General features: G+C 31.9%; 1 long non-coding RNA gene across 1 annotated transcript; it reads left to right on the plus strand.

Annotated features, from left to right (window-relative positions):
• Positions 1 to 2415: 2415 nt before the first annotated feature.
• Positions 2416 to 6281, plus strand: LOC106666707. Its single transcript, XR_001340466.1, has 3 exons — positions 2416 to 2492; positions 6062 to 6136; positions 6204 to 6281. It is a non-coding gene; the product is annotated as an uncharacterized LOC106666707 (long non-coding RNA).
• The last annotated feature ends 1989 nt before the right edge of the window (positions 6282 to 8270 follow it).

Genomic DNA, 8270 nt, shown 5'->3' on the forward strand with positions numbered 1-8270 from the left:
ACAATATATTTACTAATAGATAAAATATATAATTTTTAATTACTCCATTTTAACATCAAAGCAGGTTCTGGTAGGAAGATCGTATTCTACAGTACGTGTCTGAAAGTTTTTATTTTTTCAATGACATACTTTTTTTTTTTACGAGGGTTCGCAATAGCAGAGGTTCCATCCAGGGCCGCTGGATTCGAACCCGGGACTTTTATCTTACAGTGATGAGCTCCGTGTCAACGCCTAAACCGTTGCGGCCACCGACGCCCGCGATGGCAATTAATTTTTTTTAGATGTTTCCTTCGAGGCGAAAAGTAAATTTCTTTTGTTAATTTACATGAATTAAACTCTTGTTTTAATAAAATAAAATAAGATTGCATTTTGATGTTTAGAACGACAATTCACGTAAATGCACCCTGGTCCAAGGGAATAAAATTCAAGATCATCCTATCCCACCAAATTGAAAAATCATCTGTACTCGATCAAATCTCAAACCGCAGTTTGAAATACGTTCCACATGGGGACCGCGGTAGCCGAGTGGTTAGCATGAGAGACTCTCACGCCGCGGTCGTGGGTTCGATTCCCACCGTTGCCCCTGGCCCTTTTTTCCCAATAACCCCCCAAATTTGAACACACATATACGAGTTTGTCACATGGCTAATATGCATAGTTCATAACGCCAAAAAAAAAAAAAAAAAAAAAAATACGTTCCACAAAATTGGTCCTTTCCACTTATCTTTCCAAATCCATGCTTTTCTTATGCCATTGGACTGAATGTCCAAAAGATAATTTCTGTAAAAAAAAACAAGGTAATCATCATGAAATCCCTTCAATTTTAAAACAATTAGTTTATTCAGCTCTTTGCGTAAAAAAATTTAAAAGCTAATATGAAAAATAATTAATTAAGGTTTTTAGTTGAAATAAAAAAGTCAATGGCACGAGCGGGATTCGAACCCACGATCTTCGGCTAGATACACCGCTGCTCTACCACTTGAGCTATCGTGACCTCGATCCACTCGGACACTAACTTCCCATCTCAACCCCACCTTTTGAATTTTCCCTCCTTTTTTTCCATTTTTTTAATCTCAACTAAAAACCTTAATTAATTGTAATATATTAATTGGTCAACCGGACCACGAAATTGGGGAATTAAAAATAATATTTTCGTAAAAGGAAGAACAATTTTGTTTCAGCTCTGGGCTAAGTACAGTAGCCCAATTGGCTCATATATTAAATTACGACACTAAAAGGTTGTACCTTAAGAAACAAATATCGTCCTCCTGGATATTGAAAAGACCTGTGAGGCCTTTATATCCCTCATCACACATGCCATTGTGAAAAGGGAACACTTCAAAATAAGACAATTTTTTATGCCTTTGTATAGGCTCTAGCTGATATCTGAGGTAACAGAGCTAACATAAACATTAAATATGACGATGATTCATAAAACTGTTAAATACTTCTTTTAACGAGTAAAACCCTCCTGAAACTCGCTATGTCGGACCATTGGTACATATTTTACTGGAAACATAGTTGTAATGCGTAGAAGCTGAGGACAGGTTAATCCAATCAAAATATATTATTTTTAATTGACTGCTTATTGCATAAAATAATTACTACTCATAACATTTATTTATAAATATATAATTACTAATTTTTATAAGATAACTTACGATTGTCACAAAACAATAGCAAAGGTTGCAAATGAATTGTTAGTCTTGTACATTATTATAGCAAATAAGGTATGTCATGTTGTTATAGATCAAGAGTCATTTTCTCTAAAGTGTTGTACGTTAAGATAACATAAAATGTATGGTATTTTTGAACACAAAAATTAAAGTTAATCATTAAAAAAAATTTACATTTTTTGTTATCTGACATAAATATTTTCAATAATAAAAAGCTATCCTGAAGTGATAACAATTGCTATTTTCAACTGTGTACTCAATTTATTTGTTATTTTTATCTTTGAATTCAAAAAATAAACACTAATATTTTTGTATTATTGCGACTAATGATCCATTACGATAAACTTACTATCGATTATACATTTTTTGTAAACAGTTTTGATATTTAAATTAAAAAATATTTGAAAAATCAATATTTCGTATCCGGGTTGTTATTTTTACATATATAAATCTTTTGAACTTCCAGTTAATTAGTATAGTCGAAACATCCTGATTGGAAAGAGAACAGTTACTCTTTTCATCTACGTCCTATTTGTCTGTGTGGGGTTCGTTGTCATACAAATCTATCAGGATAGCAATTATTATCGTACTGCAGGCTGGATTTTTCAAACGACGAACGAGGAAAACTAGACCGTAAATAATTGGGCTATTGAGTCGACACAGGTTATCTCGTCTTCCGTTATCATTATGACGTGACCTTTCGTTCAATATAAGCCAACGAACTCCACTGTAAAGCCCAGTTTGTCTGAAACTGCTTTGTGAACAGGTGTACAAAAAATCCAACTATGCCACAACCCTGCTGCGAAAAACAAGATTGTAAGAATCAGATAACTTTTTTTTTTCAATTTTTATAAAAAATATTTGACTTTTTTGATGCGCTTATTTGTAAGTTGTAGTAATAATCTAATTAAGTAAGATTATATCGTAAGCTTTTTATTTTTTCCGGTTTTTTACTACTATAGTTTTATAAACGTTTACTAACAAACATGAATACACGAACGTTTCCGGTATAATTAGTGATCAATCATAAACATTACAGCTATACTTTTGTATTAAACATCAGGAATAAGGCTAATTGAAAAAGGGTGTACCGTGGTTGTCTAGAGGTCAACACGTTTAATTATTATTTTTACTTGCACACCTGGCCCTGAGTTTTGTCCAATAAACCTTATGAGCCGAGATAGAAATATTTTAAGTAATTTAAATTTTTTTGAAAATGTTTTTCTGCACTTGGTTTTATGTTGCAAGATTATTAAATACCATTCGATTTGTTAATCTAGGGTAAGCAAATTGAGCAAAGGATAGTATTGAATTAGATTAAATATTGAAAGAGTTACAATACCAAAAATACATTTCTAGTAAAGTTAGCCTAAACACTTTGTTTAGAAAAGAAAATCAACAATTATGATTCGTTTTAATCAACGTTTAACACCCATAAATATGAATTTTCATCGCAATAAAAATTAGAAAAATAAAAATTTTGATTTTATTTGTACGATTTTTCACCTAAAAATGCTCTTGCAAATTTTCAACATAAACGTTGCAATAACATAAACGTTCAAACAAAAGCATTATGCTTCTTCTTTCGGGCTATGTCTACGAGGTTAAAATTGAATGTCAAGAAAGATCGAGGAAAACAATAAAAATACAGATAAATGCCACAAAAACACCTTAACCGTTTTATTTTATTTCTCACGTTCTACTGTATGTAATCTTTTTATCATTGCTAGGATTTTGTTGGTTTTAAAGCCTTAAGAAGTTTCGATCGGACAGTAGTGTGCTTTCAAATTTATCCCCTTTTCTGTCACTTTCCAAACAACAAAAATCAAAAACATTTGCAAAATCTTTGATAAAATATTTTTTTAGTTCCAAAAACATTTGTATTTAGTAATAGTTTGTTATGGATGTATAAAACGAATGTTGTTACTGTTTATTTAAAACAGTCATTATTCTTTTAATAGTCAAATTTTAAAAAAATAATAATATTAAACTACTGTTTTAACGTTCCGGTGGTTTGATTTTTTAAAAGTTGTATCATTTTTAAGTTTCCAATTTGTTTGAGTGATTGTTTTAAGTGACACCCTTGCATTATAACGTTTTTGGAAGCTGAAAAAGGTCAAGCGTATGTAGGTGGTTAACATTCCCAAAACAACTATCAAAAGGGTTTTCCACCGCCATCGTGTCGCATTTCAGAGAGATAATCGTTTTATTGTTTCGAACATACTTCGTAATCTACATTCTACCACTGTTGAGATCAAACAACGACTTCAACAAGTTAGAAATGTTAATATCAGTTTACGCACTATACGAAAAAAGACTTTCAGAAGCTGGAGGATTACGTGTGAGAAGGCTTTCGACTTGTCCAGAACTTCTGACAAGGAACATAACAGTTTCCCGAGAAATCACATCAACTGGTCTGAGCTAGATTGAACTAAAATCTTGCTTTCGGATGAGTCAAGGTTTTGTTTGAGGCCTTGTGAGACCGCGAGAGGGTTTGGAGGAGAACAGGAAAGTATCCCCGCAACATTTTCACCCGGAGAAGTATGGAGGTGGTTGTGTTATGGTTTGGGTAGACATTTCTGTGGAAGGTCGCACAAACTTGATCTTCGAGGGTTCCCTATCAGCTGTGCGATAAATTTTAAATCTGTTATTATTAAACGACGGTATTATTTTATGCATGGCAATCCAGGTAGGATCGTTGCTGACTACTTGCAACGGGCATTCTTTCAAAGTTTGAAGTGGCCAGCATAAACCAACATAAACCCTGTTGGATACCTTTGTGACAAGTTGTCAAAGAGGGTAAAATGTCGTCCGGTGATGCCAAAGAATTTGCAAAAGAATGGCGCTATTGGATGAGTAGACAATATTTCACAGCACTATATTCAAAACCTCATAAAATCGATGCCACGTCGAATATAAGCGCTGAGAAAATACTTCGCATTCAATATTTTCTTCATTGTTTTCAAAGCAACGTTTTTGGTAAAATTGTTTTTGTTTGAAAATTATGAGGTTTTTAAGTATTAACTAAAAATAGGATGGCCACTATTTTTCCCTCTCAGTGCAATTAGTTACATATGGAATTTCATTATACTGTTACATCAAGGTGAGTTTGAAATTCTTTTTGAAATATAAATAACAAACATTTAATGTATATAACGATATATTTATGTATTGTTCTCAATAAAAAATGCTCTTGAACAAAACATACTGATATAATATTACGATTTATCTCTTATTCATATGAAAAATGATTTCGGATACAATTAAAAAACTGTTCAGGACCGCAAAATAAAGTGTTACTAAATAATAAAACAAATGAAAGAGTGCTTAAAATGAATCGGCATATTTTAACATATTTTTCTGGCCTGCTTTACTGATAACGTATTTTCGTGTTTGTAATTTGTATTTAATTTAATACTATCTTGCATATTATGTTCTTTTTCTAGATACAAGAATAAATCTATATATTTATAATAACCATGAAGGGCCAAAGCCCACGCAGGCGCCCCTTGTGCAGCTAAAGATTGCTCGATGTATCGCACATAATAGAGACGTGACAAGCCTTGGCTCCATAAAGAGAGCGTGTAGGCATGCCGATTTAAGTATAGTTCTCGAACACGGTATCGAGTTTCAGGGTGCCCTGTTCCGCATATTAGGGGAATTGGGAATTTCTTATTGTATATAGCCGGCAAGATATTTGTTTTTGTTTTTGTGTTGTGAGTGTATTTATTAGAGTGAATGGGAAGGGGCTGATGGTGGTGATCCCATCGCCTCTCGACCTGTGTGACTTGGGTCGATGGCGGATTTATAAAAGTGGCCCATTGACCCCAATTGGATTGGTTCGTTATTTTGTGCAGGAATATCCAGTACTCCATCCACCAAATAGAATGAATGCAATGCATATAGGTGTCAATGTATTTATTTGTGTGAATGCGTATTGAATGTGAGTTGCAATATTTTGCATTTTGAAAGAATGGCACAAGGGAAAAAAATTTTAACTAGTTAAAAATTTTCACAGACTCGTGTTTGATATTTTTGGTCTAGTTCACATAACAAAGTTTCATTAAAATCACTCATCCCAGTCCGTAGCCTTCCTTGCTAAGTAAAATTTAAAAATATGACACAGGAGTAGAAATTAATTTTACAAACATCTGTAACTTTTGGTGACAATAGTAGAGAGTAGTATATATACAATCGAACGTGGGTTCGAATCCCGCTCGTGACACTGACTTTTTTTTATCTCAACTTAAAACCTTAATTAATTGAATTGTATTAATTGGTCTAGCGGACCACGAANTATATATATGAGTAATACAACAATTAACATTTACCATTAGCTAATGTGTAAGAACAACACAATAATATGACAATATTTTAATTTGTAGGCTGCAAGGACGGAAAGTGTTCATGCCAGAATTGTTGTAACGACAAGAAGGAATGTTGCAAACCTGAAAACTCATGTGAGTCAAAATGTGTTGTCTGTTTTAATTAAATATACTGATTTTCGTTTACGGTTTTTGTTTTTAGCCTGCAAGAAATGAATAGAATGGCTGGAACAGCGTTAGTGATGTAATAAATTTCCAAATAAAGTATATTTTATATTAATTTTTCTTTATCGTTGATAAAAATACCCCTCTTACCACCAATATGTGCCGCCGGTCAAGAAAAATAAATCAGAGCAAGAAATAATGGATAGCTCGGGAGGATAAGAAAAAGGAAAGCGGCTGCGGAAGGCCCGGCGGAGAAAGAACAATGCCTTCGACAGTGGAAAAGCCATTAGGACAAGAGGGCTAGTCAAAGCAAAATCACGGTTCGTTAGATATGATATTCATACCTCATTTCAGCCTATGTATTATTCATGCTGAAAATACAATGGAAGGAGGAGGTTTGGGAAATGTTTGGACACCACATAACAACACAACTATTCTAATATAATTATTTCCATATTGTTTATCTAGAGGAGAGAACTGAATGTTTATCGTATTCAAAGCCTTTTGCAGGGTTTTAGGCAGTTTTTATCGTTTCTGTAGTCGGTACTAGAAACGCTTTTGATATATACTTACAATACAATATGAACATTGTGTTCAATTTATTAGAAAATTATACTTGTTGACCTGAATATTATTTCAAAGAATCTCTTTTTATTGTATTGATTGTTTATTAAAGCTAAAATAAATTGTCTAGTTTGAACAATTTTTTAAATCCACTAGAATAAAATATTGTATTTTAGCATTATATGTACGCATATATAAGGGATGGACATTTTGTTTTCTCTCATATTTTTACATAATTACTTTATCCATGCCAAAAATATCTACAATACAATACCATATGTACAGTGCAACACCATTAACAATATACGTAATTTTTAATTGAAAAATTATTAATTATTATTAATTATTTTATTATATTATTTTTATTATATACAACCATAATTATATATTGTTATAGATATATAACATCATCATAGAACATATTAAGGACATACAGAACCTTCGGCATACTGCATCATTCATTTAACACAAAGGCTCTCAACTTCATTGTACCCAATATAAAATAAAATAAATCATTTATTTTTACTTTATCTATTAGTTTCCATTTAGTAACCGTATTAATTTCTCGTCACTACAGTGCAGTTGTGGTGCATACTTTTCACAACAATTCTGTAAATATTTTTTTCCTTAACGACGAATATATTGGGCACTCCCATATTGTGTGTACCAAAGTTTCGTTGAACTTGAAACTGCAGAATGTGCATAATTGTGTGCAGTCAATGGAGTATGTAATGCCATTATAAAACAGTCTAATTGCTGCGGTACTCGATAGTCTTAGTTGCACTATAATTCTCTGCTTGGCCATGGAAACATTTTGAAGTAAATAATTTTCGCATAAATAAAGAGAGGAAATTCGCCTGAAGAAGGGGTTGAAAACGGAGCATCGGTCGATGTTAATGCTTTTGATATTTACTTACAATACAACATGAACATTGTGTTCAATTTATTAGAAAATTATGCTTGTTGACCGGAATATTAATTCAAATAATCTCTTTTTATTGTATTAAGTGTTTATTAAAGCTAAAATAAATTGTCTAGTTTTAACAATTGTTTAAATTCATTACTGTTTTGCAAGCATTTGCTTATTCTTATGTTAAGTTTTTATGATAAATCATTAAACTTTAGGTTCCCAATAAACATCTTATTTTGTCTGGCAAAACAATATTAGTAAAATATTTATTTAAAACTGACAAATTTACGACGCATTTCGTTTAATAATTTTTTAATGGTAATTAATATATAAGATAGAACCTTTTATGAGAATATAATTTTTATGTTTAAGCATATACGGAAAAAATCTAATAATTAAGCATCAATGAAACTAAAATTTTCTGTATTAATGTACATTTTTATCTATTTAATCTTTTGTTTGCCTTTGTTGTTGTTGTTTCAAGGATTTTCATATATAATTCGATCTGGTTTTTATCTAGGACAAGGAAATAATATGGAACATTGTTGTTGATAAATGAGATTAGATAGATGACAAGTTACAAAAATCAAAAGACGTTTTTAGTAAAATAGGCAACGAAAAGGTTGACAT

The sequence above is a fragment of the Cimex lectularius genome, unplaced genomic scaffold (genome assembly GCF_000648675.2).
Source record: "Cimex lectularius strain Harlan isolate CLEC.00 unplaced genomic scaffold, Clec_2.1 scaffold2, whole genome shotgun sequence".
NCBI classification, from domain to species: domain Eukaryota; kingdom Metazoa; phylum Arthropoda; class Insecta; order Hemiptera; family Cimicidae; genus Cimex; species Cimex lectularius.